Raw genomic sequence first — 23,675 nt, 5'->3', positions numbered from 1 at the left:
GAATAGGGACAGGACCTGCACTTCTGGGAGGGAGCTGTGAAGGAGGAAAAGCTCCCCCACACTAGGAAGCCCCTTTACTGACGGAGACAGGGGGTGGGCGGGGGGGAAGCTTTGGAGCCACAGAGGAGAGCACAGCAACAGGGGTGCGGAGGGCAAAGCAGAGAGATTCCCACTCAGAGGATCAGTGCCGACCAGCACTCACCAGCCTGAGATGCTTCTCTGCTCACTTGCGGGGGCGGGTGGGGGCTGGGAGCTGAGGCTCAGGCTTCAGAGGTCAGATCCCAGGGAGAGGACTGTGGTTGGCTGCGTGAACACAGCCTGAAAGGGGCTAGTGCACCACAGCTAGCTGGGAGGGAGTCCGGGAAAAAGTCTGGACCTGCCTAAGAGGCAAGAGACCATTGTTTTGCGGTGCGTGAAGAGAGGGGATTCCTTCCGCGTGTGCCCACAGAAGGCAGAGCACTGCCTAAGCGAGCTCCACAGATGGGCACGAGCCACTGCTATCAGCTCAGACCCAGAGACGGGCATGAAACGCTAATGCTGCTGCTGCCGCCACCAAGAATCCTGTGTGCAAGCACAGGTCACTATCCACACCCCTCTTCCGGGGAGCCTGTGCAGCCCACCACAGCCAGGGTCCTGGGATCCAGGGACAACTTCCCCGGGAGAACACACACCACACCTCAGGCTGTTGTAACATCACGCCAGCCTCTGCCACCGCGGACTCGCCCCGCATTCTGTATCCCTCCCTCCCCCTGGCCTGAGTGAGCAAGAGCACCCTAATCAGCCAATGCTTTAACTCCGTCCTCTCTGGGTGGGTGACAGATGCCTGAGGGCGACCTACATGCAGAGGTGGGGCCAAAACCAAAGCTGAACCCCAGGAGGTGTGCGAACAAAGAAGAGAAAGGGAAATTTCTCTGTGCAGCCTCAGGAGGAGAGGATTAAATCCCCATAATCAACTTGATGTACCCTGCATCTGTGGAATAAATGAACAGAAAAGGAATTGTCCCAAAATTGAGGCGGTGGACTTTGGGAGCAACTGTAGACTTGGGGTTTGCTGTCTATGACTGATTTGTTTCTGACTTTTATGTTTATCTTAGTTTCGTTTTTAACGCTTGTTATCACTGGTGGATTTGTTTATTAGTTTGGTTGCTATCTTCTTTTTAAAATTAATTTTATTTTCTTATTTTAATAATTTTTTAAAAATTTACGTTATTTTTTAATTTTTAATTAAAAATTTTTTTTCTTTATTTTTTTTTCCCTTTTATTCTGAACCATGTGGCTGACAGTGTCTTGGTGCTCTGACCTTGTGTCACACCTGAGCCTCTGAGGTGGGAAAGCAGAGTTCAGGACATTGGACCACCAGAGACCTCCCAGCCCTATGTAATATCAATCGGCAAAAGCTCTCCAGAGATCTCTGTCTCAACGCTAAGGCCCAGCCGCACCCAATGGCCAGCAAGCTCGAGTACTGGAAGCCCCATGCTAAACAACTAGGAAGACAGGAACACGACCCCACCCATTAGCAGAGAGGCTGCCTAAAATCATACTAAGTTCACAGACACACAAAAACACACCACTGGGGGCTTCCCTGGTGGCGCATTGGTTGGGAGTCCGCCTGCCGATGCAGGGGACACGGGTTCGTGCCCAGGTCTGGGAAGATCCCACATGCCACAGAGCAGCTGGGCCCGTGAGCCATGGCCGCTGAGCCTGCACATCCGGAGCCTGTGCTCCGCAACGGGAGAGACCACAACAGTGAGAGGCCCGCGTACGGCAAAAGAAAAATAAAACAAAACAAAACACACGACTGGCCACGGCCCTGGCCACAAGAAAGGCAAGTTCCATTCCCAACCATGAAAATAGACACCAGTCCTCTCCAACAGGAAGCCTGCACAACCCACTGAACCAACCTCACCCACTGGGGGCAGACACCAAAAACAATGGGAACTACGAACCTGCAGCCTGCAAAAAGGAGACCCACAAACACAGTAAATTAAACAAAAGGAGAAGACAGAGAAATATGCAGCAGATGAAGGAGCAAGGTAAAAACCCAACAGACCAAACAAATGAAGAGGAAATAGGCAGTCTCCCTGAAAAAGAATTCAGAGCAATGATAGTAAAGATGATCCAAAATCTTGGAAATAGAATGGAGAAAATAAAAGAAATATTAACAAGGACCAAAAGAACTAAAGAGTAAACAAACAATGATGAACAACACAATAAATGAAATTAAAAATTCTGTAGAAGGAAACAATAACAGAATAACTGAGGCAGAAAAACAGATAAGTGACTTGGAAGGTAATATAGTGGAAATAACTATCACAGAGCAGAATAAAGAAAAAAAATGAAAAGAATTGAGGACAGCCTCAGAGACCTCTGGGACAACATTAAAAGCACCAACATTTGACTTATAGGGTTCCCAGAAGAAGAAGAGAAAAAGCAAGGGACTGAGAAAATATTTGAAGAGACTATAGTTGAAAATTTCCCTAATATGGGAAAGGAAATACTAAATCAAGTACAGGAAGTGCAGAGAGTCCCATACAGGATAAATCTAAGGAGAAACATGCCAAGACACATATTAATCACACTATCAAAAATTAAATACAAAGAAAAAATATTAAAAGCAGCAAGGGAAAAGCAACAAATAACATACAAGGGAATCCCTATAAGGATAACAGATGCTCTTGCACCTGAAACTCTGCAAGCCAGAAGGGAGTGGCAGGACATATTTAAAGAGAAGAAAGAGAAAAATCTACAACCAAGATTACTCTACCCAGCAAGGATCTCATTCAGATTCGATGGAGAAATTAAAACCTTTACAGACAAGCAAAAGCTAAGAGAATTCAGCACCACCAAACCAGCTTTACAGCAAATGTTAAAGGAACTTCTCTAGGCAAGAAACACAACAGAAGGAAAAGACCTACAATAACAAATCCAAAACAATTAAGAAAATGGTAATAGGAAAATACATATAGATAATTACCTTAAATGTAAATGGACTAAATGCTCCAACCAGAAGACATAGATTGGCTGAATGGATACAAAAACAAGATCTGTATATATGCTGTCTACAAGAGACCCACTTCACACCGAGGGACACATACAGACTGAAAGTGAGGGGATGGAAAAAGATATTCCATGCAAATGGAAATCAAAAGAAAGCTGGAGTAGCAATTCTCATATCAGACAAAATAAACTTTAAAATAAAGACTATTACAAGAGACAAAGAAGGACACTACATAATAATCAAGGGATGAATCCAAGAAGAAGATATAACAATTGTAAATATTTATGCACCCAACATAGGAGAACCTCAATACATAAGGCAAATGCTAATAGCCATAAAAGGGGAAATCGACAGGAACACAATCATAGTAGGAGATTTTAACACCCCACTTTCACCAATGGATAAATAAAGGAAACACAAGCTTTAAATGACACATCAGACAAGATAGACTTAATTGATATTTTTAGGACTTTCCACCCAAAAACAACAGAATTCACTACTTTCTCAAGGGCTCATGGAACATTCTCCAGGATAGATCATATCTTGGGTCACAAATCAAGCCTTGATAAAATTAAGAAAATTGAAATCATATCACGTGTGTTTTCTGACGACTATGCTATGAGAGTAGATATCAATTACAGGGAACAAAACTGTAGAAAATACAAACACATGGAAGCTAAACAATACACTACAAAATAACCAAGAGGTCACTGATGAAATCAAATAGGAAATCAAAAAATACCTACAAACAACTGAAAATGAAAACGCAGAAACTAACACACCAATGCAAAGCAATTGTACTCCAATAAAGATGTCAAAAACACGATCACCCAAAACTTATGGGATGCTGCAAAAGCAGTCCTAAGATGGAAGTTTAGAGCAATACAATCTTACCTCAAGAAACAAGAAAAACCTCAAATAAACAACCTAAACTTACACCTAAAGCAATTAGAGAAAATAGAAAAAAACCCCCAAAGTTGGCAGAAAGAAAGAAATCATAAAAATCAGATCAGAAATAAATGAAAAAGAAATGAAGGAAACAATAGCAAAGATCAATAAAAATAAAGCTGGTTCTTTGAGAAGATAAACAAAATTGATAAACCATTAGCCAGACGCAGCAACAAAAAAGGGAGAAGACTCAAGTGAACAGAATTAGAAATGAAAAAGGAGAAGTAACAACTGACATTGCAGAAATACAAAGGATCGTAAGAGATTACTACAAGCAACTCTATGCCAATAAAATGAAAAACCTGGAAGAAATGGACAACTTCTTAGAAAAGCACAACCTTATGAGACTGAACCAGGAAGAAATAGAAAATATGAACAGACCAATCACAAACATTGAAATTGAAACTGTGATTAAAAATCTTTCAACCAACAAAAGCCCAGGAACAGATGGATTCACAGGCGAATTCTACCAAACATTTAGAGAAGAGCTAACATCTATCCTTCTTAAACTCTTCCAAAATATAGCAGAGAGAGGAACACTCCCAAACTCATTCTACAAGGCCACCACCACCCTGATACCAAAACCAGACAAAGATGTCACAAAGAAAGAAAACTACAGGCCGATATCACTGATGAACATAGATGCAAAAATCTTCAACAGAATACTAGGAAACAGAATCCAACAGCACATTAAAAGGATCATACACCATGATCAAGTGGGGTTTATCCCAGGAATGCAAGGATTCTTCAATATATGCAAATCAATCAATGTGATACACCATATTAACAAATTGAAGGAGAAAAACTATATGATCATCTCAATAGATGGAGAAAAATCTTTTGACAAAATTAAATACCGATTTAGGATAAAAAACCCTCCAGAAAATAGACATGGGGGAGCTACCTCTACATAATAAAGGCCATATATGACAAACCCAGAGCCAACATCGTTCTCAATGGTGAAAAACTGAAACCATTTCCACTAAGATCAGGAACAAGACAAGGTTGCCGATTCTCACCACTATTATTCAACATAGTTTTGGAAGTTTTAGCCAGAGCAATCAAGAAGAAAAAGAAATAAAAGGAATCCAAATCGGAAAAGAAGAAGTAACACTGTCACTGTTTGCAGATGACATGATACTATACATAGAGTATCTTAAAAATGCTACCAGAAAACTACTAGAGGTAATCAATGAAGTTAGTAAAGCAACAGGATATAAAATGAATGCACAGAAATCTCTTGCATTCCTATACACTAATGATGAAATATCTGAAAGAGAAATTATGGAAACTTTCCCATTTATCATTGCAACAAAAAGAATAAAATACCTAGTAATAAACCTACCAAAGGAGACAAAATACCTGTATGCAGAAAACTATAAGACACTAATGAAAGAAATTAAAGATGATACAAAGAGATGGAGCAACATACCATGTTCTTTGATTGCAGGAATCAACAATGTGGAAATGACTATACTACCCAAAGCACTTTACAGATTCAATGCAATCCCTATCAAACTACCAATAGCATTTTTCACAGAACTAGAACAAAAAATTTCACAAATTGTATGGAAACACAAAAGATCCCGAATAGCCAAAGCAATCTTGAGAAAGAAAAATGGAGCTAGAGGAATCAGGCTCCTGACTTCAGACTATACTACAAAGCTACAGTAATCAAGGCAGTATGGTACTGGCACAGAAACAGAAATATATATCAGTGGAACAGGATAGAAAACCAAGAGATAAACCAAGCACATATGGTCACCTTATCTTTGATAAAAGAGGCAAGAGTATACAATGGAGAAAAGACAGTGTCTTCAATAAGTGGTGCTAGGAAAACTGTCCAGCTACATATAAAAGAATGAAATTAGAACCCTCCCTAACACCGTACACAAAAATAAACTCAAAATGGAGTAGAGAACTAAATGTAAGACCGGACACTATAAAACTCCTAGAGGAAACCATAGGCAGAACACTCTATGACATAAATTACAGCAAGATCCTTTTTTACCCACCTCCTAGAGAAATGGAAAGAAAAACAAAAATAACAAATGGGACCTAATGAAACTTAAAAGCTTTTGCACAGCAAAGGAAACCATAAGCAAGGCAAAAATATAACCCTCAGAATGGGAGAAAATATTTGCAAATGAAGCAACTGACAAAGGATTAATCTCCAAAACTTACAAGCAGCTCCTGCAGCTCAATATCAAAAAAACGAAAAACCCAATCCAAAAATGGGCAGAAGACCTAAAAAGACATTTCTCCAAAGAAGATATGCACATTGCCAACAAACACATGACAGGATGCTCAACATCACTAATCATTAGAGAAATGCAAATCAAAACTACAATGAGGTATCACCTCACAGCGGTTGGAATGGCCATCATCCAAAAATCTACAACCAATAAATACTGGAGAGTGTGTGGAGAAAAGGGAACCCGATTGCACTGTTGGTGGGAATGTAAATTGACACAGCTACTATGGACAACAGTATGGAGGTTCCTTAAAAAACTACAAATAGAACTACCATATGACCCAGCAATCTCAGTACTGGGCATATACCCTGAGAAAATCATAAATCAAAAAGAGCTATGTACCAAAATGTTCATTGCAGCTCTATTTACAATAGCCAGGACATGGAAGCAACCTAAGTGTCCATTGACAGATGAATGGATAAAGAAGTTATGGCACATATATAGAATGGAGTATTAGACATAAAAAGAAATGAAATTGAGTTATTTGTAGGGAGGTCGATGGACCTAGCGTCTGTCATACAGAGTAAAGTATGTCAGAAAGAGAAAAACAAATACTGTATGCTATCACATATATATGGAATCTAAAAAAAAAAGAAAAAATGTTTCTGAAGAACCTAGCGGCAGGACAGGAATAAAGATGCAGACATAGATAATGGACTTGAGGACACGGGGAGATGAAGGGTGTGCTGGGATGAAGTGTAAACGTGGCATTGATATATATGCACTACCAAATATAAAATGGATGGCTAGTGGGAAGCTGCTGCATAGCACAGGGAGATCAGTTCAGTGCTTTGTGACCACCCAGAAGGGTGGGATAGGGAGGGTGGAAGGGAGACGCAAGAGGGAGGGGATATGGGGATATAGGTATACATACAGCTGATTCACTTTGTTATATAGTGTAAACTAACACAACATTGTAAAGCAATTATACTCCAATAAAGATGTTAAAAAAAAGAAAAAGAACCAATGAATCTGCAAACTGGGAGAGAAAGTGTGAGAGACATAAAATTGCCTTGGAATTTTCGGCTTAAGCTAAGAAATATCAATATTTTTTCCCTGCAAAAGATGAGCTATTGTGTGTTGGATTTGAAAAAATTATTTTTATAAAGTATTTGAGAAATGTTATGTTTTATTACATATAGTATGAGTGATAGCCCATAAAAGTTCCATAGAAGACACTTCAAATAATAGACAAAATATTCATGTTGGTCATTTCTTTATGTGGTGGAGAATTATTGGTGATGTTCTTTTTCCTTCATCCCTGTATTTTCTGCTGTGACAGCAAATAATTTGTGATTACAACAGGAACTTTTAAAAAGTTGAGTAACATTTTAGGGTAGATTTAAAAAATAATCAGAATTCCCTGTTGTTAAGAAACACACATATACATATATGAGTGATGTGGATATTATATTTTCAACCTACTCTTAAATTGTTCAGGAAAAATTGGAGGGAAGGAGGGAGGGGGCCAGAGAGAGAGAGAGGAAACAAATATACCAAAATGTCAAAATTTAGAGAATCTGAGAAAACTTCGGAATTGGAATTTTTTATACTAATCTTGCAACATTTCTCTAAATCTAAATTTATGTTAAAATTAGGAAAAAAAAACACTAGTTCAAATAGGTAAAGCAAAAAAGCCAGAGGAAATATATATTTATATATGTATATATACATGTATATATGAACTATAATCAATGCACATCTACTATATATTAGATATATATAGTGTGCATCATTTATAGTTCATATAGTTTACAATTCATAAATATGCAATATTACAATTTTAAATATGATAAAGAAAAATAATCATCAGAAGCCTCAAATTTCCACTTTTCCTACAACACTTATTTCCGTCAATTTTCCTTGTTTTGGCACTGCCAAACTATTCTTCCAAAAGTTGCCAACTGTACCAGAAGAAACCCATTCGTAGTTTGCACAATTGGCCATGTTACCTACAGTATCATTTCAAGGGCTATCTTCTGCTCAACTTCTTCAAAATCATCTTGAGATAGTCAAGTCTTAATGCTTATTTTGACCACTTTTCTGAACGAATTAGCTGTTTAGTTGCATTTATTTGGATATTTGGTTAAATGGAAAATTGGTAGGGAGCTTTTGGATAGTGAGGTGGAGTGAAATGTTGGACTAATGGGGGCAGTTAATCCAAATGGTGAGCCTTTTTTGCAAATACAGTTCACCATGGAAACCAAAGAAAACAACAAAAACAAAAAGAAGAAGATAGTTATATAAGGTTTGTGAAATTGCTTTTACTTCTGCTCTCCAATTTCCCTTAGGCCAGATCTGATGACTGTTATTATTTTTATTATAATTCTTTATGTATTGCACTATTGTTCCTTTCCTCCAAAGTGCTCATAGATCCATTTTGTTCATTTACCTTCACGACAGTGCTGCTAAATAGAGCCTTGGTATATGGTGTCAAGTCTTATTTTCTTAGCTAGCTTAGTATACAGCACCTAATTGCAGAAAAAACAATCTGTTCAGAGGCAATGGTGTCTTTGGACTGAATGTTGATATGCCATATATAATATAGGTATTATAACTGATAATGGACATAACTTATGATACTTTTGAAAGATGTTCTTGAATAGTATTGTTAGCAGATATACAGGACTAGACAGAAACTGAGCAGAACTGGAAATGTACAAATTAGGCATCCCAGATTGAGAAAGTTTTCTCTGAATTTGTGTTCCCTCAGAGTTTAGGGAGAAAAATAAAAGGTAACAACAACCTGAATTTCATTTAAAGTGAGAATACCGTTCTGTGATTTTATAAATACATCACCTTATAACTTAATGTCATCTGCTGAAAATCATTCAAATGGAAAACATCAACAGACAGGCTTTTCTAAGGCTCATGTTTATCACAAGGTAATAAGGTTAGACTGAGTTCTTTTAATGTAATTTTAATTTTGGCTCTAAATAATGTGTATCTCTTCCAAGGTTAAAAACACAGAAAGTACACATAAACACGAAGTAAGATCTAAAAATTTCCTGAAATACATTAACAATCTCATTTATATAACAAGTACCTTGTTTGTGACCATCTCAACATTAAGCTAGATAAGTAGATGCAAAAATGAAGGGAGTTTGATTTGTGACGCTGTCCATTGCCCAGCAACGAGGGACTGTGGTTATTTTTGCAGTATTGTACCATTTTAGGAGGCTGGGAACAGACTAGGCATATGCCACTGCCACTTTTTTCCCACTTTAAGCTGAAACAGACAGCAAAATGAAGAATTTAAATCTGTTATTTGTCAACAGATTAAATTTGAGAACACTTACATTTTAAAGATGAATTTTGAAAAACTCAATGCCCTTGAATGCTTAATTATCTGTGCCTTCATTCTGAAAATTAATTTCCAGAATGAAAACAAAACAAAATAGGACATTTACTTGACTGCAGAATTGATGAGAGTTATTTTCAAAATAACTCTGAAATAAGCTTAATAATACATGCGTCAAAAATAATTTTTAAATGTTCACAAACATGAATGTGAAATCCTGCATTTGGGTCCGAAAACAATGAGATGTACAAGCAAAGGATGAGATGTGGCTAAGTAGCAACACAAATGAAAAAGATTTAGGGGTTTTCAGGGACTGTAAGCTCAATATTATTCAGTTGTGTGTTGTGGCTGCACCGAAAACTAAATCCATCTTCATCTGCATTAACAGAAAGATAGAGTCAGAAACAAGGGAGTGATAGCATAGCCCAGCTCTGTGCTTGGCAGACCTGTACTTGAAATGTTCAATGAAAATAGCAGGATGGGGGGCAACATTTGGGTAGCAGCCACAGACTAAAATGCATCTAAAAGGGAGAGAGGAAGATGCTGAAGAGTCTGGAAACCATGCAGGAAAGGGACTGCTGAGAGGCCTGGGCTACCTTAGCCTAGAAATGAGAATTCTTGAGGAGGAACAGAAGGTAGAAGCTGCTTTTGAATCTTCCTTCTACATTGTGTCCTCCTCCCACTCCTTTCCCCTCTCTTTTGTCCCTTCTCTGTTCCTCCCAATTTATTTCACCTATCCTTCCTCCCTAAAGCTATTTCCCAAGGTGGTGATGTTCTGATTTGGTTCAATGACACGTGTATTATTTACCTGCATACCCTAGAGACCACACTTCCCTGCAGCCCCTTTTCACTTCCCCCTTACTCTCGTGCTTCCCCACTCATAGCTAACAGGACTGGACCACAGTAAACCCTCACTCCACATTTCATTTTTAGAAAGGGCTTCATGACCCTGGGAAAGGAAAGAGAATATGAGTTAACTAGCACAGACTCTTAAGCCAAAGTCTTGTGAAAAAGGCCTAGGTACAGAAGGAGCAATTCTAATAAAACTATAAAATGAACTTCTTTATTCTCCCTAATGCTCATTGGAATTAGACATGAGAATCTGAGCACAGATCCTCATGGGTGGGCTGAAAATGCACCTGTAACACTAATCTAGGATGCTTAAATATCAGGTTCTTATTCAACAAGAAGAAGAAAAGGGGGAGTTTGTTAATACAAAAGTTTGAACATAGAACATCACCGCCTAAATGATTAAACCTATTTCAGAGGGATGAAATACTAATGACTCCAATTTGTCAAAACATAGGAGTTTTAATGGGGGCCAGGAAGGGTTGGCGTTGGTATGCGGCATAGGAATCAACACTTGCGTACTTTAAAGCAAAACATAAAAGCTCTATCCAGCTGAAATTCTCAGAATCACTACAGGAAATTAGGTGTAATTGACTGAAGTGATCTCATGTAATAGGAATTGGACTGAGTGCTTAGTATCCTCACAGTTAAAACAAGTAAATAAAATGAGTTGGCAGTGCACAAAATGCTTATGGTATGTAACAGCTCATGTAAATTGGCTACATCCTTGATTTAAACATTTTGTAAATATAAATTACTATGCTAGAATATGACAGGGAAGGAAAGAGGAAATGGAAGGGAAACAAAAAGAAGATAATAAGGAAAGGGAAAGATAGATGGAAAAGATAAGGAGAGGAGGAAAAGGAGAAAACAGGAAGGAGAGAAGAGGTAGAGAAATAGAGGGAAAATAAATTTAAATAGGAAAATGCAGAAAACAGAAGGGAGAGAGAGAAGATGCAAATATTTGAGTGGCTACAATATATCTGTATGCACAAAAATCTTCAGAAGAGAAGTGAGAAATCACTGCTTTTTTTCAACTTGTAGTCACCAATAACAATATCCTTATAATAGTACTGATGAATTAGACCGGGTGGAGGGGGAGAGAAGTATAAGCCCTGATGGGTTCTTGGTCCAACAGTTTCTTCCAGGACCCATTCATCTCTTGCCAGGAACCTTTGGTCTAAGTTGAGGGGCTCAGCAAGCATATCACCACTGCTAGTTGAATGTTCACAGCAACTTTATTCATAGTAGTGCCAAACTATAAACATTCCAAACGCACATCAACTGGTGAATGGATAAATAAATTGTGCTACACCTGAACTACAGAATACTACTCAGCAAGAAAGGGGAACAGACTACTGATAGATGTAACAAACATAGATGAATCTTAAAGATATTATGCTAAGTGAAAGAAGCCAGACCTAAAAGCCTGTATATTTTATGACTTCATTTATATGGCATTCTAGAAAAGGCAAACTACAGTAATGGAGAACAAATCAGTGGTTACCAGGACCATGGTTGGAAGTATAGGATGTCTTCAAAGGCGACTGAGGGAACTTTTGGGGGTGAAAGAAATGTTATTTATCTTGACTGTAGTGGTGGTTACATGTCTATGTGCATTTGTCACAACTCATAGAACTGTATGCTTACAATTGGTGAATTCTAAATTGTACCTCAGAAATGGCTGATAAAAACGAACAATTCATCTAAGATTAACTTACTACTAAGTGGTGTTGCTCTTGCTTTTCCCCCCTAATCTTCATGAGGAGTAGTATGTAGAAAGCAGATATTTGGGGGCCTAAAGCAGAGATTTAAAGGTGTTTGTTCACAGAATTTCTTAGTGCCTTGTTCATTAAGTTGAAATTCTTCACTCTGGCATTCAAGGTCTTTCATAATCTGCTCCTACTCTGCTTCTCCAACTTTGATTACACACACACACACACACACACACATACTCTTTTTTTAAAATCTCTGTCATTTTATTTTATTTTATTCTATTTTATTAACATTTTTATTGGAGTATAATTGCTTTACAATGGTGTGTTAGTTTCTGCTTTATAACAAAGTGAATCAGTTATACATATACATATATCCCCATATCTCTTCCCTCTTGCGTCTGCCTCCCTCCCACCCTCCCTATCCCACCCTTCTAACTCGGTGCTTTGTCACACATACCTCTGACTGCTATCAGGCAGTTCTTCTCACTTCATGCAACATGCCCTCCCTGCTTACTCTCCTAGCACACATGTACCATGCTTATTTCAATCTATTTGCCTTTGCTATTGCATGTTCTCCCTCTATACCTGGTATGCCTTACCCTCATTTGTTCAACTGTTTATTGATTGCCTACTCTGTGTCAATTAGATACACATTAATAAGACTGCTAAAGTCTCTGTCTTCACAGAGCTGGCCGTTACACTGCAGTATGGAAAGGGTCATATGGTAGTGGAAAATACAGGGTATTAGTACAACAGAGGAAAGGAACAAAACCCAGATTTAGGAAGGGAGTGGTCAGGAATAGTTTCTCAAAAGAAATAACATCTAAGAGGAGACATGAAAAATACTTTGGTGTTCTCCAGGCACAAGGGAAAGAGTGCTCCATGTGGAAAGAGCTAGAATGCTAAAAGGCCTGAAGGCAAGCAAGAACATGGGAAGGAAGCTGAAGATTTTAAATGATTTAAGTACGGCAAGAACATAGAGGATAAAAGAGGCAAGATATGATGCTGGAGAAAGAGACTGGGTTCAGATTGTGAAGGGCTTTTAGCACCATATCAAGGAGTATGAAATCCTTTAGAGACAAAGGTACCAATGAAACTGTTTGAGTAGAAGAGAAACATCCTCATGCTGGAGTTGAGAAAGGTCATGAAATGAGAATGAATAGGATAAGGAGAGACAGGGAGATCACTTAGAAGAAGTTGCAGTTTTCCAAGCAGACTTGACTATGGTGGTGGCAGATATAACAGAGAAAAAATGTTTAAGAGATAAAGGTAAAATTGGTATTATCTACCAATAGATCTGATGATTTGGATAGAGGGATAGGGTGGCATCAAAGATGACTATCAAATCTCTGCTTGGAAAACTTGATGCAAAGTGATTCAATTCACTGAGATAGGGACATAAGAAAGGTATTCAAGGGGTGATAGATACAAGTTCAGTCTGGGACATGTTAGCTTATGTTTTGTACCCTTGACCACTCTCACCTATATCAACCTCCCCTCTGAGAAATCCTAGAGCCTGGTTCATTTACCTGGGCTTTTGTGCCCTACAGACTTCCTAAAGACAATGGAAATCCTTAGGAGCAGGGGCTCTGTCTGAAACTTCTATTACTTCACAGACCCTATCTAGTGCTAAGCATAGAATTAATTCTCAAAAATACTTGTTAATCAACTGAGTACTCTCATGGGGCAATAAAATGTGATATATAAGTGGACTTGCATCACATCCACTAGTGAAGATGGTTAGTGATAAAGAATAGCTCCAGTACCAATAACAAATATAGCAGGAAAGGACTGCATTCATGGTTTAATTTTGTCTCAGTGTACCCAATGAGTAAATACAATTTCATGTGAAATCCATCAAAATTGCTTAATACTTAAATGAGAGCTCTTTATTATTTTATAGAGAAGAAGATTTTGGGGGGCTCTTAAGAATCACACTCCTGGAGAAGCGGAGAATGGAGGAGGGCTGGCTGCACCTCAAAGAAATCTATGTGGTCAACGTTTGTGTACATCTTTATGAAGATGTCCTTGCGGCACCTGTGAACATTTAGCAGGCACTATCATGAGTGTTTAAAACACTGTTGAAAATAGCAGTATTTGAAGAAACCGGATGTCACTTAAGATATGATCTGTGGATAAACATCACATGCTGCTGGCCTTCTTACAAAATGAATGGCAGCCGTTCTCCAGACCCGGTGCCAAGAAGCATGAGAGGAGCTGCAATCTACCTTCCACAGTAAGGCTGGCTGCAGATGCACAGCACAGCTGTGGGCGAGCAGGCTGCTGCCATAGGTGAAAGCACAGTTGATTTCCTCCCAATTTGGATGCAGCAGGATTTTCGGGGATAGCTTCAAGATGGTGGAGGAGTAAGACATGGAGATTACCTTCCTCCCCACAAATACATCAAAAATACATCTACATGTGGGACAGCTCTTACAGAACACCTACTGAATGCGGGCAACCACCTCAGACTTCCCAAAAGGCAAGAAACTCCCCACGTACCTGGGTACGGCAAAAGAAAAAAGGAAAAACAGAGACAAAATAATAGGTAAAATAGATGGCTAGTGGGAAGCAGCCGCATAGCACAGGGAGATTGGCTCGGTGCTTTGTGACCACCTACAGGGGTGGGATAGGGAGGGTGGGAGGGAGGGAGATGCAAGAGGGAGGAGATATGAGGATATATGTATATGTATAACTGATTCACTTTGTTATAAAGCAGAAATTAACACACCATTGTAAAGCAATTATACGCCAATAAAGAGGTTAAAAAAAAAATAGGGACAGGCCCTGCACCTCTGGGAGGGAGCTGTGAAGGAGGAAAAGCTTCCACACACTAGGAAGCCCCTTCACTGGTGGTGATACGGGGTGGGCAGGGGGGAAGATTCGGAGCCATGGAAAAGAATGCAGCAACAGGGGTGCAGAGGGCAAAGCGGAGAGATTTCTGCACAGAGGATCGGTGCCAACCAGCTCTCACCAGCCTGAGAGGCTTGTTTGCTCACCCGCCAGGCAGGACGGGTGGGGCTGGGAGCTGAGGATTCGGCTTCGGTTGGATCCCAGGGAGAGGACTGGAGTTGGCTGTGTGAACACAGCCTGAAGGGGACTAATGCGCCACAGCTAGCCGGAAGGGAGTCCGGGAAAAAGTCTGGACCTGCCTAAGAGGCAAGAGACCATTGTTTTGGGGTGCGTGTGGAGAGGGGATACAGAGCACCACCTAAATAAGCTCCAGAGACAGGCGCAAGCTGCAGCTAACAGCGCGGACCCCAGAGACGGGCATGAGACGCTAAGGCTGCTGCTGCCGCCACCAAGAAGCCTGTGTGCAAGCACAGGTCACTATCCACACCTCCCCTCCCGGGAGCCTGTGCAGCCCGCCACTGCCAGGGTCCCATGATCCAGGGACAACATCCCCAGGAGAACACACATCATGCCTCAGGCTGTTGCAACATCACGCCAGCCTCTGCCACCGCGGACTCGCCCCGCATTCTGTATCCCTCCCTCCCCCTGGCCTGAGTGAGCCAGAGCCCCATAATCAGCTGCTACTTTAACCCCGTCCTGTCTGGGTGGGGAACATATGCCCTCAGGCGACCTACACGCAGAGGCAGGGCCAAATCAAAGCTGAACCCCAGAAGCTGTGCGAACAAAGAAGTGAAAGTGAAATCTCTCCATGCAACCTCAGGAGCAGCAGATTAAATCTCCACAATCAACTTGATGTACGCTGTGTCTGTGGAATACCTGAATAGACAACGAATCATCCCAAAATTGAGGCGGTGGATTTTGGGATCAACTGTAGACTTCGGGTTTGCTTTCTGCATCTACCTTGTTTCTGATTTTATGTTTATCGTGGTTTAGTATTTACAGCTTATTATCATTGGTAGATTTGTTTATTGATTTGGTTGCACTCCTACTTTTTTTAATATATATATATTTTTCCTTTTTCTCCTTTTGTGAGTATGTATGTGTATGCTTCTTTGTGTGATTCTGTCTGTACAGGTTTGCTTTTAATATTTGTCCTAGGGTTCTGTCTGTCCTTTTTTTTTTTAATAGTTTTTAGTGCTGTTTTCATTGGTGGATTTGTTTTTGGTTTGGCTGCTCTCTCTTTCTTTCTATTTTTTATTACTTTTTAATATTTTATAATATATTTTTTATTTTAATATTTTCTTTTTCTTTCTTTCTTTCTTTTTTTTCTCCCTTTTCTTCTGAGCCAGGTGGCTGACAGAGTCTTGGTGCTGCAGCTGGGTGTCAGGCCTGAGCCTCTAAGGTGGGAGAGCTGAGTTCACAACATTGGTCCACCAGCGACCTCCTGGCCCCACATAATATAAAATGGAAAAAGCTCTCCCAGATATCTCCATATCAATGTTAACACCAAGCTCCACTCAATGATCAGCAAGCTACAGTGCTGGACACTCCATGCCAAACAACTAGCAAAACAGGAACATAATTCCAGCCATTAGCAGAGAGGCTGCTTAAAATTATAATCAGTTCACAGACACCCCAAAACACACCACCAGATGCACTCCTGCCCACGAGAAAGACAAGATACAGCCTCATCCACCAGAGCACAGGCAACTAGGCCCCTCCACCAGAAAGCCTACACAACCTACAGAACCAACCTTATCCACTGAGGGCAGACACAGAAAACAATGGTAACTACGAACCTGCAGCTTGCAGAAAGGAGACCCCAAACACAGTAAGTTAAGCAAAATGAGAAGAAAGAGAAATACACGGTAGATGAAGGAGCAAGGTAAAAACCCACCAGACCAAACAAATGAACAGGAAGTAGGCAGTCTACCTGAAAAAGAATTCAGAGTAATGATAGTAAAGATGATCCAAAACCTTGGAAATAGAATGGAGAAAATACAAGGAACGTTTAACAAGGACTTGGAGGAACTAAATATTTACAAATATTTTGTATTTACAAAAATAATTTACAATTATTTTGAATATTTAAATATTCAAATTCTCTAGAAGAAATCAATAGCAGAATAAGGTATAGGTGACCTGGAAGATAAAAAAGTGGAAATAACTACTGCAAAGCAGAATAAAGAAAAAGAATGAAAAGAATTGGGGAGAGACTCAGAGACTTCTGGGACAACATTAAACTCACAGACATTCAAAATATAGGGGTCCCAGAAGAAGAAGAGTAAAAGAGAGGGGCTGAGAAAATATTTGAAGAGATTAGAGTTGAAAACTTCCCTAACATGGGAAAGGAAATAGTCAATCAAGTACAGGAAGCAAAGAGCACCCCACCCAGAATAAATCCAAGGAGAAACACGCCAAGACACATATTAATCAAACTGTCAACATTTAAATACAAAGAAAAAATATTAAAAGCAGCAAGGGAAAAGCAACAAATAACATACAAGGGAATCCCCATAAAGTTAACAGCTGATCTTTCAGCAGAAACTCTGCAAGCCAAAAGGGAGTGGCAGAACATATTTAAAGTGATGAAAGGGAAAAAGCTACAATCAAGACTACTCTACACAGCAAGGATCTCATTCAGATTTGACTGAGACATTTAAAAATTTACAGACAAGCAAAAGCTAAGAGAATTCAAACCACCAAACCAGCTTTACAACAAATCCTAAAGGAACTTCTCTAGGCAGGAAACACAAGAGAAGGAAAAGACCTACAAAAACAAACAAAAAACAATTAAGAAAATGGTAATAGGAACACATTATTGATAACTACCTTAAATGTAAATGAATTAAATGCTCCAACCAAAAGACAAAGACTGACTGAATGGATACAAAAACAAGACCCATATATATGCTGTCTACAAGAGACCCACTTCAGACCTAGGGACACATACAGACTGAAACTGAAGGGATGGAAAAAGATATGCCATGCAAGTGGAAATCAAAAGAAAGCTGGAGTAGCAATTCTCATATCAGAAAAAAATAGACTTTAAAATAAAGACTATTACAAGAGACAAAGAAGGACACTACATAATGATCAAGGGATCAATCCAAGAAAAAGATATAACAATTGTAAATATTTATGCACCCAACATAGGAGCACCTCAATACATAAGGCTAATGCTAACAGCCATAAAAGGGGAAATCAATAGTGACACAATCATAGTAGGGGACTTTAAAACCCCACTTTCACCAATGGACAGATCATCCAAAATGAAAATAAATAAGGAAACACAAGCTTTAAAAGATACATTAAACTAGATGGACTTAATTGATATTTATAGGACATTCCATCCAAAAACGACAGAATACACTTTCTTCTCAAGTACTTGGGTCAAAAAGCAAGGCTTGGTAAATTTAAGAAACTTGATATCGTATCAAGTATCTTTTCTGACCACATGCTATAAGATTAGATATCAATTACAGAAAAAATCTGTAAAAAATACAAACACATGGAGGCTAAACAATACACTACTTAATAACCAAGAGATCACTGAAGAAATCAAAGAGGAAATAAAAAAATACCTTGAAACAAATGACAATTAAAAACGATGACCCAAAACCTATGGGATGCAACAAAACCAGTTCTAAGAGGGAAGTTTATACAAATAAAATCCTACCTCAAGAAACAAGAAACATCTCAAATAAACAACCTAACCTTACACCTAAGCCAATTTGAGAAAGAAGAACAAGAACCCCAAAGTTGGCAGAAAGAAAGAAATCATAAAGATCACATCAGAAATGAATAAAAAAGAAATGAAGGGGCTTCCCTGGTGGCGCAGTGGTTGAGAGTCTGCCTGCCGATGCAGGGGACATGGGTTCATGCCCCAGTCCGGGAAGATCCTACATGCCGCAGAGCGGCTAGGCCTCTGAGCCATGGCTGCTGAGCCTGCGCATCCGGAGCCTGTGCTCCGCAACAGGAGAGGCCACAAAAGTGAGAGGCCCGTGTACTACAAAAAAAAAAAAAAAAAGAAGAAATGAAGGAAACAATAGCTAAGATCAATAAAACCAAAAGCTGGTTCTTTGAGATGATAAACAAAATTGATAAACCACTAGCCAGACTCATCAGGAAAAAAAGGGAAAGACTCAAATGAACAGAATTAGAAATGAAAAAGGAAAAGTACCAACAGACACTACAGAAATACCAAGGATCATGAAAGATTACTACAAGCAACTATATGCCAATAAAACGGACAACCTGGAAGAAATGGACAAATTCTTAGCAAAGCACAGCCTCCCGAGACTGACCCAGGAAGAAATAGAAAATATAAACAGACCAATCACAAGCACTGAAATTGAAACTGAGATTAAAACTTTTCCAACAAACAAAAGCCCAGGACCAGATGGATTCACAGGCGAATTCTACCAAACATTTAGAGAAGAGTAACACCTATCCTTCTCAAACTCTTCCAAAATATAGCAGAGGGAGGAACACTCCCAAACTCATTCTATGAGGCCAACATCACCTTAACACCAAAACCAGACAAGGATGTCACAAAAAAAAGCAAACTATAGGCCAATATCACTGATGAACATAGATGCAGAAATCCTCAACAAAATACTAGAAAACAGAATCTAGCAGCACATTAAAAGGATCATACACCATGATCAAGTGGGGTTTATCCCAGGAATGCGAGGATTCTTCAATATATGCAAATCAATCAATGTGATAAACCATATTAACAAACTGAAGGAGAAAAACTATATGATCATCTCAATAGATGCAGAAAAAGCTTTTGACAAATTTCAACAGCCATTTATGTTAAAAACACTCCAGAAAGTAGGCATAGAGGGAACTTACCTCAATATAATGCAGGCCATATATGACAGACCCACAGCCAACATTGTTCACAAAGGTGAAAAACTGAAACCATTTCCACTAAGATCAGGAAGAAGACGAGATTGTCCACTCTCACCACTATTATTCAACATAGTTTTGGAAGTTTTAGCCACAGCAATCAGAGAAGAAAAAGAAATAAAATGAATACAAACTGGAAAAGAAGAAGTAAAGCTGTCACTGTTTGCAGATGACACGACACTATATGTAGAGAATCCCAAAGATGTTACCAGAAAACTACTAGAGCTAATAAATGAATTTGGTAAAGTAGCAGGATATAAAATTAATGCACAGAAATCTCTTGCATTCCTATACACTAATGATGAAAATTCTGAAAGAGAAATTAAGGAAACACTCCCATTTACCATTGCAACAAAAAGAATAAAATACCTAGGAATAAACCTACCTAAAGAGACAAAAGTCCTTTATGCAGAAAACTATAAGACACTGATGAAAGAAATTAAAGATGATAGAAACAGATGGAAAGAGATACCATGCTCTTGGAATGGAAGAATCAACATTGTGAAAATGACTATACTACCCAAAGCAATCTACAAATTCAATGCAATCCCTATCAAAATACCAACAGCATTTTTCACAGAACTAGAACAATAATTTTCACAATTTGTATGGAAACACAAAAGACCCAGAATAGCCAAAGCAATCTTGTGAAAGAAAAATGGAGGAATCAGGCTCCCTTACTTCAGACTATAGTACAAAGCTACAGTAATCAAGACAGTATGATACTGGCACAGAAACAGAAATACAGGTCAATGGAACAAGATAGAAAGCCCAGAGATAAACCCACACACATATGGTCACCTTATCTTTGGTAAAGGAGACAAGAATATACAATGGAGAATAGAGAGCCCCTTCAATAAGTGGTTCTGGGAAAACTGGACAGCTACATGTAAAAGAATGAATTGATAACACTCCCTAACACCACACACAAAAATAAACTCAAAATTGATTAAAGATCTAAGTGTAAGGCCAGACACTATAAAACTCTTAGAGGAAAACATAGGAGGAACACTCTATGACATAAATCACATCAAGATCCTTTTTTACCCACCTCCTAGAGAAATGGAAAGAAAAACAAAAATAAACAAATGGGACCTAATGAAACTTAAAAGCTTTTGTACAGCAAAGGAAACCATAAACAAGACGAAAAGACAACCCTCAGAATGGGAGAAAATATCTGCAGATGAAGCAACTGACAAAGGATTAATCTCCAAAATTTACAAGCAGCACCTGAATCTCAATACTAAAATAAGAAACAGCTCAATCCAAAAATGGGCAGAAGATCTAAATAGATATTTCTCCAAAGAAGACATATAGATTGCCAACAAACACATGAAAGTATGCGCCATATCACTAATTATTAGAGATATGCAAATCAAAACTACAATGAGGTATTACCTCACAGCAGTCAAAATGGCCATCATCAAAAAAATCTACAAACAATAAAGTCTGGAGAGGTTGTGGAGAAAAGGGACCCCTCTTGCACTGTTGGTGGGAATGTGAATTGACACAGCCACTATGGAAACAGTATGGAGGTTCCTTAAAAAACTAAAAATAGCATTACCATATCACCCCACAATCCCAGAACTCACATGTACCCTGAGAAAACCATAATTCAAAATGACACATGCAACTCAATGTTCATTGAAGCACTATTTACAATAGCCAGGTCATGGAAGCAACCTAATTGTCCATCAACAGACGAATGGATAAAGAAGATGTGGTACATATATACAATGGAATATTACTCAGCCATAAAAGGGAATGGAATTGGGTCATTTGTAGAGACGTGGATGGACCTAGAGACTGTCATATAGAGTGAAGTAAGTCAGAAAGAAAAATAAATATCATATGTTAATGCATATATGTGGAATCTAGAAAAATGGTACAGGTGAACCAGTTTGCAAGGCAGAAATAGAGACACAGATGTAGAAGACAAACATATGGACATGAAGGGGGGAAAGTGGGTGTGGCAGGGCGATGGTGGTGGGATGAATTGGGAGATTAGGATTGAAATATATACACTAATATGTATAAAATTGATAACTAATAAGAACCTGCTGTATAAAAAATAAATAAAATTCAAAAAAATAAAAACTAAAAATAGAACTACCATACAACCCAGCAATGCCACTATTGGGCATATACCCTGAGAAAACCATAATTCAAAAAGAGTCATGTACCACAATGTTCATTACAGCTCTATTTACAACAGCCAGGACATGGAAGCAACCTAAGTGTCCATTGATAGATGAATGGATAAAGAAGATGTGGCACATATACAATGGAATATTACTCAGCCATAAAAAGAAATGAAATTGAGTTATTTGTAGTGAGGTAGATGGACCTAGAGACTGTCAAACAGAGTGAGGTAAGTCAGTAAGAGAAAAACAAATACCATATGCTAACACATATATATGGGATATATATATAAAAGGTTCTGTAGAACCTAGGGGCAGGACAGGAATAAAGATGCAGACATAGAGAATGGACTTGAGGACACAGGGAGAGGGAAGGGTAAGCTGGGATGAAGTGAGAGAGTGGCATGGACATATATACACTACCAAACATAAAATAGCTAGTGGGAAGCAGCCGCATAACAGATGGAGATCAGCCTGGTGCTTTGTGACCACCTAGAGGGCTGGGATAGAGAGGGTGGGAGGGAGACGCAGGAGGGAGGAGATATGGGGATATATGTATATGTATAGGTGATTCACTTTGTTATAAAGCAGAAACTAACACAACATTGTAAAGCAATTATACTCCAACAAAGATGTTTTAAAAAAAAAAGAATCACACTTTTTGGTGACCTAAATGGGAAGGAAATCCAAAAAATAGGGGATATAGGTATATGTATAGTTGATTCATTTTGCTGTACAGTAGAAACTAATACAACACTGTAAAGCACCTATACTCCAATAAAAATTAATTTTAAAAAAAGTATCACACTCTTTAAGAATCTTCAAGTTGGAAGGGCCATGAAATGTTTTCTGGTCCAATCCCCAGTTGATTCTAGAATTCCTTCTACAATATCCCTGCTGATAGTCATATAGTGGGTACTTACATACTATTAATGACAGGGAGCTCACTATGTCCCAACTCTACCTATTCCATCTTCAGAGAGCTGTGACTATTTGAGTGTTCTTCCTTATAATCAACCTAATTATGTCTCCAAAAAGTATAATGCTTAATTTATGTATTGTTCACTTACATGTTAAAAAGTGGAGATTATAGCCCTTTTAGTTTTCTATTCTCTAGGCCACTCTGATCACTTTCATCAACCACTCTTTATATGATATAGTTTTTCATTCCTCACCCATCATATTTGCTCATCTGAGTGTGTGCTGGTTTATTTATGTCTTCATGAATTCTGGCACCCAGAACCAAGTAAAATATTCCAGGTGTCATCTTGTAAGAACAGAGAACAGTAAGATTATCATCTCCTTCATTCTGGAAATTCTACTCCTGTAAATATAATCTAAACTGACAGCAGCTTTGTAATCTGTGGCTAATATGGATATACACTGAGGGTTGATTTCCAGCTCTACGTTTTTTACATGCACTGCTTCTAAGCTATGATCTGTGGGAACCAAGTGAAAACTTCAATGTGCAAGTCAACTTCCCTCTATTCCCATTTGTTGTATCAAATTTTAAAGTTAAGATTAGTATATTACATCTCTTGTCACTGTAGATCATTTGCCTATTTCTGATGGGTACATGAGAATTATACATAACAGAGCTCTTTGTGCCATATTCATCTTGAAGCCTGTTATGGACCGAATGTTTGCCTCCCACCAAAATTCAAATATTCATGCCCCAACTTCCAATGTGACTGT

At 38.8% G+C, this 23,675-nt stretch overlaps 1 long non-coding RNA gene across 1 annotated transcript in view; it reads right to left on the bottom strand.

Annotated features, from left to right (window-relative positions):
- The window catches only part of LOC109547285 (uncharacterized), a 60,917-nt gene that overhangs the window by 8,387 nt on the left and 28,855 nt on the right, over positions 1-23,675 (bottom strand). The window lies entirely within an intron of this gene.

Source organism: Tursiops truncatus, chromosome X (genome assembly GCF_011762595.2).
Source record: "Tursiops truncatus isolate mTurTru1 chromosome X, mTurTru1.mat.Y, whole genome shotgun sequence".
Taxonomy (NCBI): domain Eukaryota; kingdom Metazoa; phylum Chordata; class Mammalia; order Artiodactyla; family Delphinidae; genus Tursiops; species Tursiops truncatus.
Note: the sequence above shows the minus strand (reverse complement) of the source record. Positions and strands in the feature narration are given on the sequence as shown.